This window comes from Triticum aestivum, chromosome 5A (assembly GCF_018294505.1).
Source record: "Triticum aestivum cultivar Chinese Spring chromosome 5A, IWGSC CS RefSeq v2.1, whole genome shotgun sequence".
Lineage (NCBI taxonomy): Eukaryota > Viridiplantae > Streptophyta > Magnoliopsida > Poales > Poaceae > Triticum > Triticum aestivum.
The window spans coordinates 700682898-700688897 of NC_057806.1; the positions used below are offsets into that span (position 1 = coordinate 700682898).

At 47.5% G+C, this 6000-nt stretch overlaps 1 pseudogene; it reads left to right on the plus strand.

Annotated features, from left to right (window-relative positions):
• Nucleotides 1-1483: 1483 nt before the first annotated feature.
• LOC123108501 (LRR receptor-like serine/threonine-protein kinase GSO2) lies at nt 1484-4307 on the plus strand (annotated as a pseudogene).
• The last annotated feature ends 1693 nt before the right edge of the window (nt 4308-6000 follow it).

Genomic DNA, 6000 nt, shown 5'->3' on the forward strand with positions numbered 1-6000 from the left:
GAGCTCATTCCACCTTGCCACCTTCTCTTCTTTGTGTTCGGCCGCCAACATTTTCTTGGTCTCGATCATTGCCACAAGTTCTTCTTTGTAAGTGTCACCGAATGCATTTCTCTTCTTTCTTTATTTTGCAATCTTGTTTCTTTCCGGTCTATTGTTGGCATCTTCGTCAATCCGCCATCCTCCTCAACGGAAATGCTCAACCTTGATCTCTTTGAAGTGGTCTGCGTGATTCTTTGGTGTTCCGATGCTTGAATAGTTCTTGGATGTAGGGGGCATACTCCGCAACTTGCACACCGCTCGGTGGTGCATAATTCATTTTTTTCTTTAGCTAAATGCACATCTCTGAAAGGCCTAAAAGAAATATAAAAAAATGCTAGAGTCTAGGACGGGCTAGGGACGCCATCCTCTCTTCCTAACCATCTAATCACTGATTGGTTTACGAGTTAAAAACAACGTTTTCAATAAAGTTTTTTTCTTCCTATAAAGGAGTTAAAAGCAACTTAAACTAACAGAACTCCTGAACTCAACTCTCTAAAAAGATTATGCACAAATTCATTTTTTTAACTACTTCAAAACTAAAGACGTACTCCATCGATAGTGGTCTAAACAATTTTATATTGGTTTACAGAGGGAGTACTAGTATAGTAGGATTAATTATTTTGGATTGGCACGTCAAAAAAATGTTATTTTGGATTGGATTTTACATTTATTTACACATGGAGGGAGGTGAAATCCATCCATGGGTGGAAGGCCTTGTCCCCTGTTGGTCCTGTCGCGTCCACTCCCCGCCGCTTCAACTCGCGCCCTCCTTCGCCTGCGCTGCAGCTGCTCCACCGGCGATCCGGCGGAGATGGTGAAGGCCATCTCCTTTTCTTCTCCAGGCAGGGCCAGGGGCAGGGGTGGGTTCTGTCCTCTAATCTATTTCTGATGTGCAGGCGCTGCGGTGGGAGGAGGTGGAGATGGGGACGGCGAGATCCGGATCCGGAACACCGCCATTGCCGTCAGCTTCATTGACGTCTACTCTGCTCCCCTTCACCCCCGGTACCAGCCAACCCAACCCTAAAACAGATTTCCACTAGATTGATTGATTGATGACAGCTTGCTGATGAAACTCAAGAAACTGGGCTAGTTGCCCCTCACTAGCCTAGGTTCAGAGATGTCTGAAAGCCATGCATGCACAAAAATTTCAGTCCGTACACCCTAAGTTTGATTAGATAATAATCAGAAACAAAGTTACTCGATATTATTGCTCACTGAACGACGCCCTGCCACTTGGCTGCGACGGTGCTGCTGATGTACATCCAAGAAACTGCTGGCGGGCCTCGTGTGTTGCTGTACGCGGTGGCGGCCGGGGCGAGGAGTGCTTTTTATTGAGTTGGTTGCTTCCAGTTCCAGCACCGATCGAGTTGCAGATGATGGTGCATGTGATGCACAGTACAGGAACCAACCCATAAAATGGCCAGGTACGCTGGTCTCGGTTTGCTCCTCCTGGCGCGGTGTGGCCTGCGACGCCGCCGGCGGCGTCACGCCGCTCAAGCTCCGGGGGCTCGGCCTCTCCGGCACGCTTGACGCGCTCGATGCCGCCGCCCTACCGGCACTCGCGGTGCTCGACCTCAATGACAACAACATCAACGGCACCATCCCGGCCAGCCTCTCGCGGCTGCGGTCCCTCGCCGCGCTCGACCTCGGCAACAACATGTTCAATGGCTCCATCCCGCCGCAGCTCGGCGACCTCTCAGGCGGTCAGGCCTCGTCAACCTCCGCCTCTACAACAACAACCTCGTCGGCGACATCCCACACCAGCTCAGCAGGCTCCCCAGGATCGAGCACCTCGACCTGGGCTCCAACTTCCTCACTAACCTGGAGGACTACGGCAAGTTCTCGCCAATGCCCACCGTCACCTTCCTGTCGCTCCACCTCAACTACCTCAACGGCAGCATCCCGGAGTTCATCCTCAAGAACAGCAACATCACCTACCTGGACCTGTCGGAGAACAATCTCTCCGGCCCGATACCGGACTCACTGCCGAAGAGCCTCCCCAACCTCATGTACCTCAACCTGTCCACCAATGCCTTCTCCGGGCAGATACCGGTGTCACCGTGGAAGTTGGGGAAGCTCCAGGACCTACGGATTGGCGATAACAATTAACAATCTGACAGGTGGAATCCCTGAGTTCCTTGGATCCATGTCCCAGCTAAGAGTTCTCGATCTCTACAGCAACCCGCTGTCGGGACCGATCCCTAGCTCGTTCGGCAACCTCAAGCAGCTCACGTGGCTCATACTTTGGTCCAACCAGCTTACTGGCGCGATCCCGCCAGAGATTGGCAACATGATGTCATTGCAAGTCTTGGATGTCAGCCTCAACTTTTTCGAAGGCGAGCTGCCCACCACCATCACATTGCTCAGGAATCTCTATCACCTCGACCTGTCATACAACATGTTCAATGGCACCATACCGCCTGACCTCGGGAAGGGGCTAAGCTTAACTCATGTGAGCTTTGAGAAGAACAGCTTCTCCGGCGAGCTGCCGCAGAGACTGTGCGATGGTCTCGCACTGCAGAACTTCACAGCGAACCACAACAGCTTCAACGGCAGGCTGCCATCATGCTTGAAAAATTGCACAGGGTTGTTCCAGGTGCGGCTGGAAGACAACCAATTTACCGGCGACATTTCCGACGTGTTTGGTGTCCATCCCAACTTGAACTACTTGGATGTCTGAGGGAACCAGTTGACAGGGAAGTTGTCGTCTGATTGGTCAGAGTCAACCAATCTTACACGCTTACGCATGAATGATAATCAAATATCTGGCAATATTCATGAAAAACCTTCTTCAGATTGACCTCTCTCCAGGAACTGGATCTATCAAATAACCAACTCACCGGAGAGCTCCCAAGTTGCTGGTGGGAATTCAAACTTATGTTAGCTATGGATTTGTCCAACAATAGCTTTTCAGGTGAACTTCCCATATCAACGAGCTTGGGCCTTAAACTTCAGTCACTTCGTCTTGCTAACAATAAGTTTCTTGGAGTTTTTCCCTCCGTAATTGAAACCTGCAGAGATCTTGTCATCCTAGATCTTGGGAACAACATGTTCTTTGGTGATATGCCCTCTTGGATTGGAAAGAGTGTTCCTAGTTTACAAGTTTTGAGCCTCCCATCCAACAATTTCAGTGGTGTCCTTCCACCCGAATTGTTCCAGCTTTCTAATCTGCAAGTCCTGGACCTGTCCATCAACTTTTTCTCCGGCGAGATCCCCATGGCCATGGGAAACCACAATTGCAACTCCCTGGTCACCCTAGACATCGGGAACAACCGGTTCTCTGGTGGTATCCCTACATGGATCGGGAGTCAGCTTCCATATTTGAAAGTCCTTAGACTTAGATCAAACAATTTCACGGGAGAAATCCCCATGGAGTTATCATGGCTTCCGCAACTTCAGCTGATCGATATGGCCAACAATCGCTTGATAGGATCAATTCCAGTATGCTTTGGCAACCTGACCTCCATGACGCATAATCCTCCAACATTCCTCGTACCGAGGCCAGATTCCGCTCCTTCTTTTCAGATTATGCGCAATGGTCAACTGCGAGTGGCTGAGTTCCCAGGTAGAGTCAACATATCCTGGAAGGGCCGTGAACAAACTTTTCAGGATAGCATCGGGTTAATAACAGGTTTTGATCTATCATGCAATCGGCTTACAGAGAGCATCCCTGAAGATCTAACATACCTCAAAGGTCTCCGGTTTCTGAACTTGTCCAGAAATGATCTATCAGGCAGTATTCCAGAAAAAATCGGCAGTTTGGAGCTCTTGGATTTCCTTGACCTCTCATGCAATGAACTCTCAGGTACTATTCCTCCTAGCATTTCAAATCTGCGGTCCCTTGGCGTGCTAAACCTCTCCAACAACCACTTATGGGGCCGCATACCCACTGGAGATCAGTTACAGACGTTCGTGGATCCATCGATTTATGGCAACAATCCAGGGCTTTGTGGCTTCCCGTTGTTGAATGTGTGTGAGCCTACATTGGACCAGGGAGCTGAAGTCCGCAAAGAACTCAGAGACCTGGGGCTATGGTACTCTGTAATTCTTGGCTTTGTTTTTGGTTTTTGGATTTGGTTTGGAACTCTCTTCTTCCTGGAGCCGTGGAGATTTTTCTTTCTCCGTTTTATTGATGGCTTAGGCAGGAAGATAGATGCCAGGCGTTAATAAGGCGTATTATGCTCACATGTGGTAAATCAGCAGCGACGTCATAGCGTCAATTATGTATGTTCCTTTTTAGAAAAATGTGTAAGACTGTATTTACTAAATTATATATATGGTAGTAAAGTGAAATAATTGGACCGTTAATAGAGATGCAGCTTTCTTATCAGCTGAAAGAAGAGTTCATTTTACTTAGGGATTCGATGCATGAGCTGGCTCAAAATGGCTGTACTCACATTTATCCTCAAACCTATCCATGTCGACGGTGATCTGGCGAACCTTTCGGCCAATATTCTCGTCTGTTCCATCTCTTTCTTCCTTCACTCAAAATGTATTTAGGCCTTCCGCTCTCCTCCCATAAGTTAAAATTTTCAGCCTTCCACCCTATCATTACTAAAGAAGACAAGAAAAGGACACCGGTTGGCGGGACAAACTTCTCTCCATCGATGGTTGGGCGATTTTCGTTCATGCCTTCATTAGGTCTCTTCTTATTCATGTTATGTCTGCCTTGCGTCTCCCCATGTCACTATCAATGCCACTAGTAAAAAAATTGGTCAAATATGAGACACATTAGTCCCGGTTTGCATTGAAGCCGGCACTAATGTGTCCATTAATGTCGGTTCAAACGGCTAGGCGGGAGGAGATCTTTAGTACCGGTTAAGGGCGAACCTTTAGTACCGGTTCATGCCGTGAGCCGGTACTAAAGATGCTGGGCCGGGCCAGCCCCTTTAGTACCGGTTCGTGGCATGAGCCGGTAGTAAAAAGGTTGTGGCAAGCTGTTTTTAGTCCCACCTTGCTCCCCTAGCAAGATTTTTACCACCTTAAATATGTTACTACTCAAACTATCACAAGCACTTGGTCTTCATTGAACTCTATGTGTAGAATTTGTGGTCGCAATATGAGTCTTCACTGGTTTCTAAACCGTTGAGGCCTCATGTTGACAATTTAGATTGTACACAAAAAGATCATTGATAATCAATGTATTTTTTATGTATATTTTTACATGTTTACGCCCTCGCTCTCTCCACTCACTAAGTCTCCCCCTCAATCCCCCCGCACCGGTCCTCCCCCGTCGGCCGCCCCACACTCTCTCCTGACATGTTTACGCCCTCACTCTCTCCACTCACTTGTTCTCCCCCTCAATCCCCCCGCGCCGGTCCTCCCCCGCCGGCCGCCCCTCACTCTCTGCTGACATCATTTGCTCTTTTTCAGTCCTTTACCGATTTGTTTAGAGAGCTAAATGACTGTGAAATTAAAAATCACTACAAAATGAACTCTGAAAATGTTGAAACTTGGCATGATATCATCATTTCACCCACATAGCATGTGCAAAAGGGTAGAGAGGGTTACGGCAAAAATTGGACGCACTTCGTGTACAAACTGGACAATCTCTTTCGGAGTATCAGTGTTTCGGACGAGAACTCGTCTATTACACGGTTACTTCATTTTTTTAAACTTATTTGAACTCCAGACTTTTTTTGCGTTCAGTATGCAGCATTCAAAGTGACGTCGTCAATTTTCAACCATTTTCCGACATCATTTGCTCTTTTTCAATCATTTACCGATTTGTTTAGAGAGCTAAATGACCGTGAAATTGAAAATCACTACAAAATGAACTCTAAAAATGTTGAAACTTGGCATGATATCATCATTTCACCAACATAGCATGTGCAAAACAGTAGAGAGGGTTATAGCAAAAACTGGACGCACTTCGTGTACAAACTGAACAATCTCTTTCGGAGTATCAGGGTTTCGGACGAGAACTCATCTGTTACACGGTTACTTCATTTTTTAAAACTT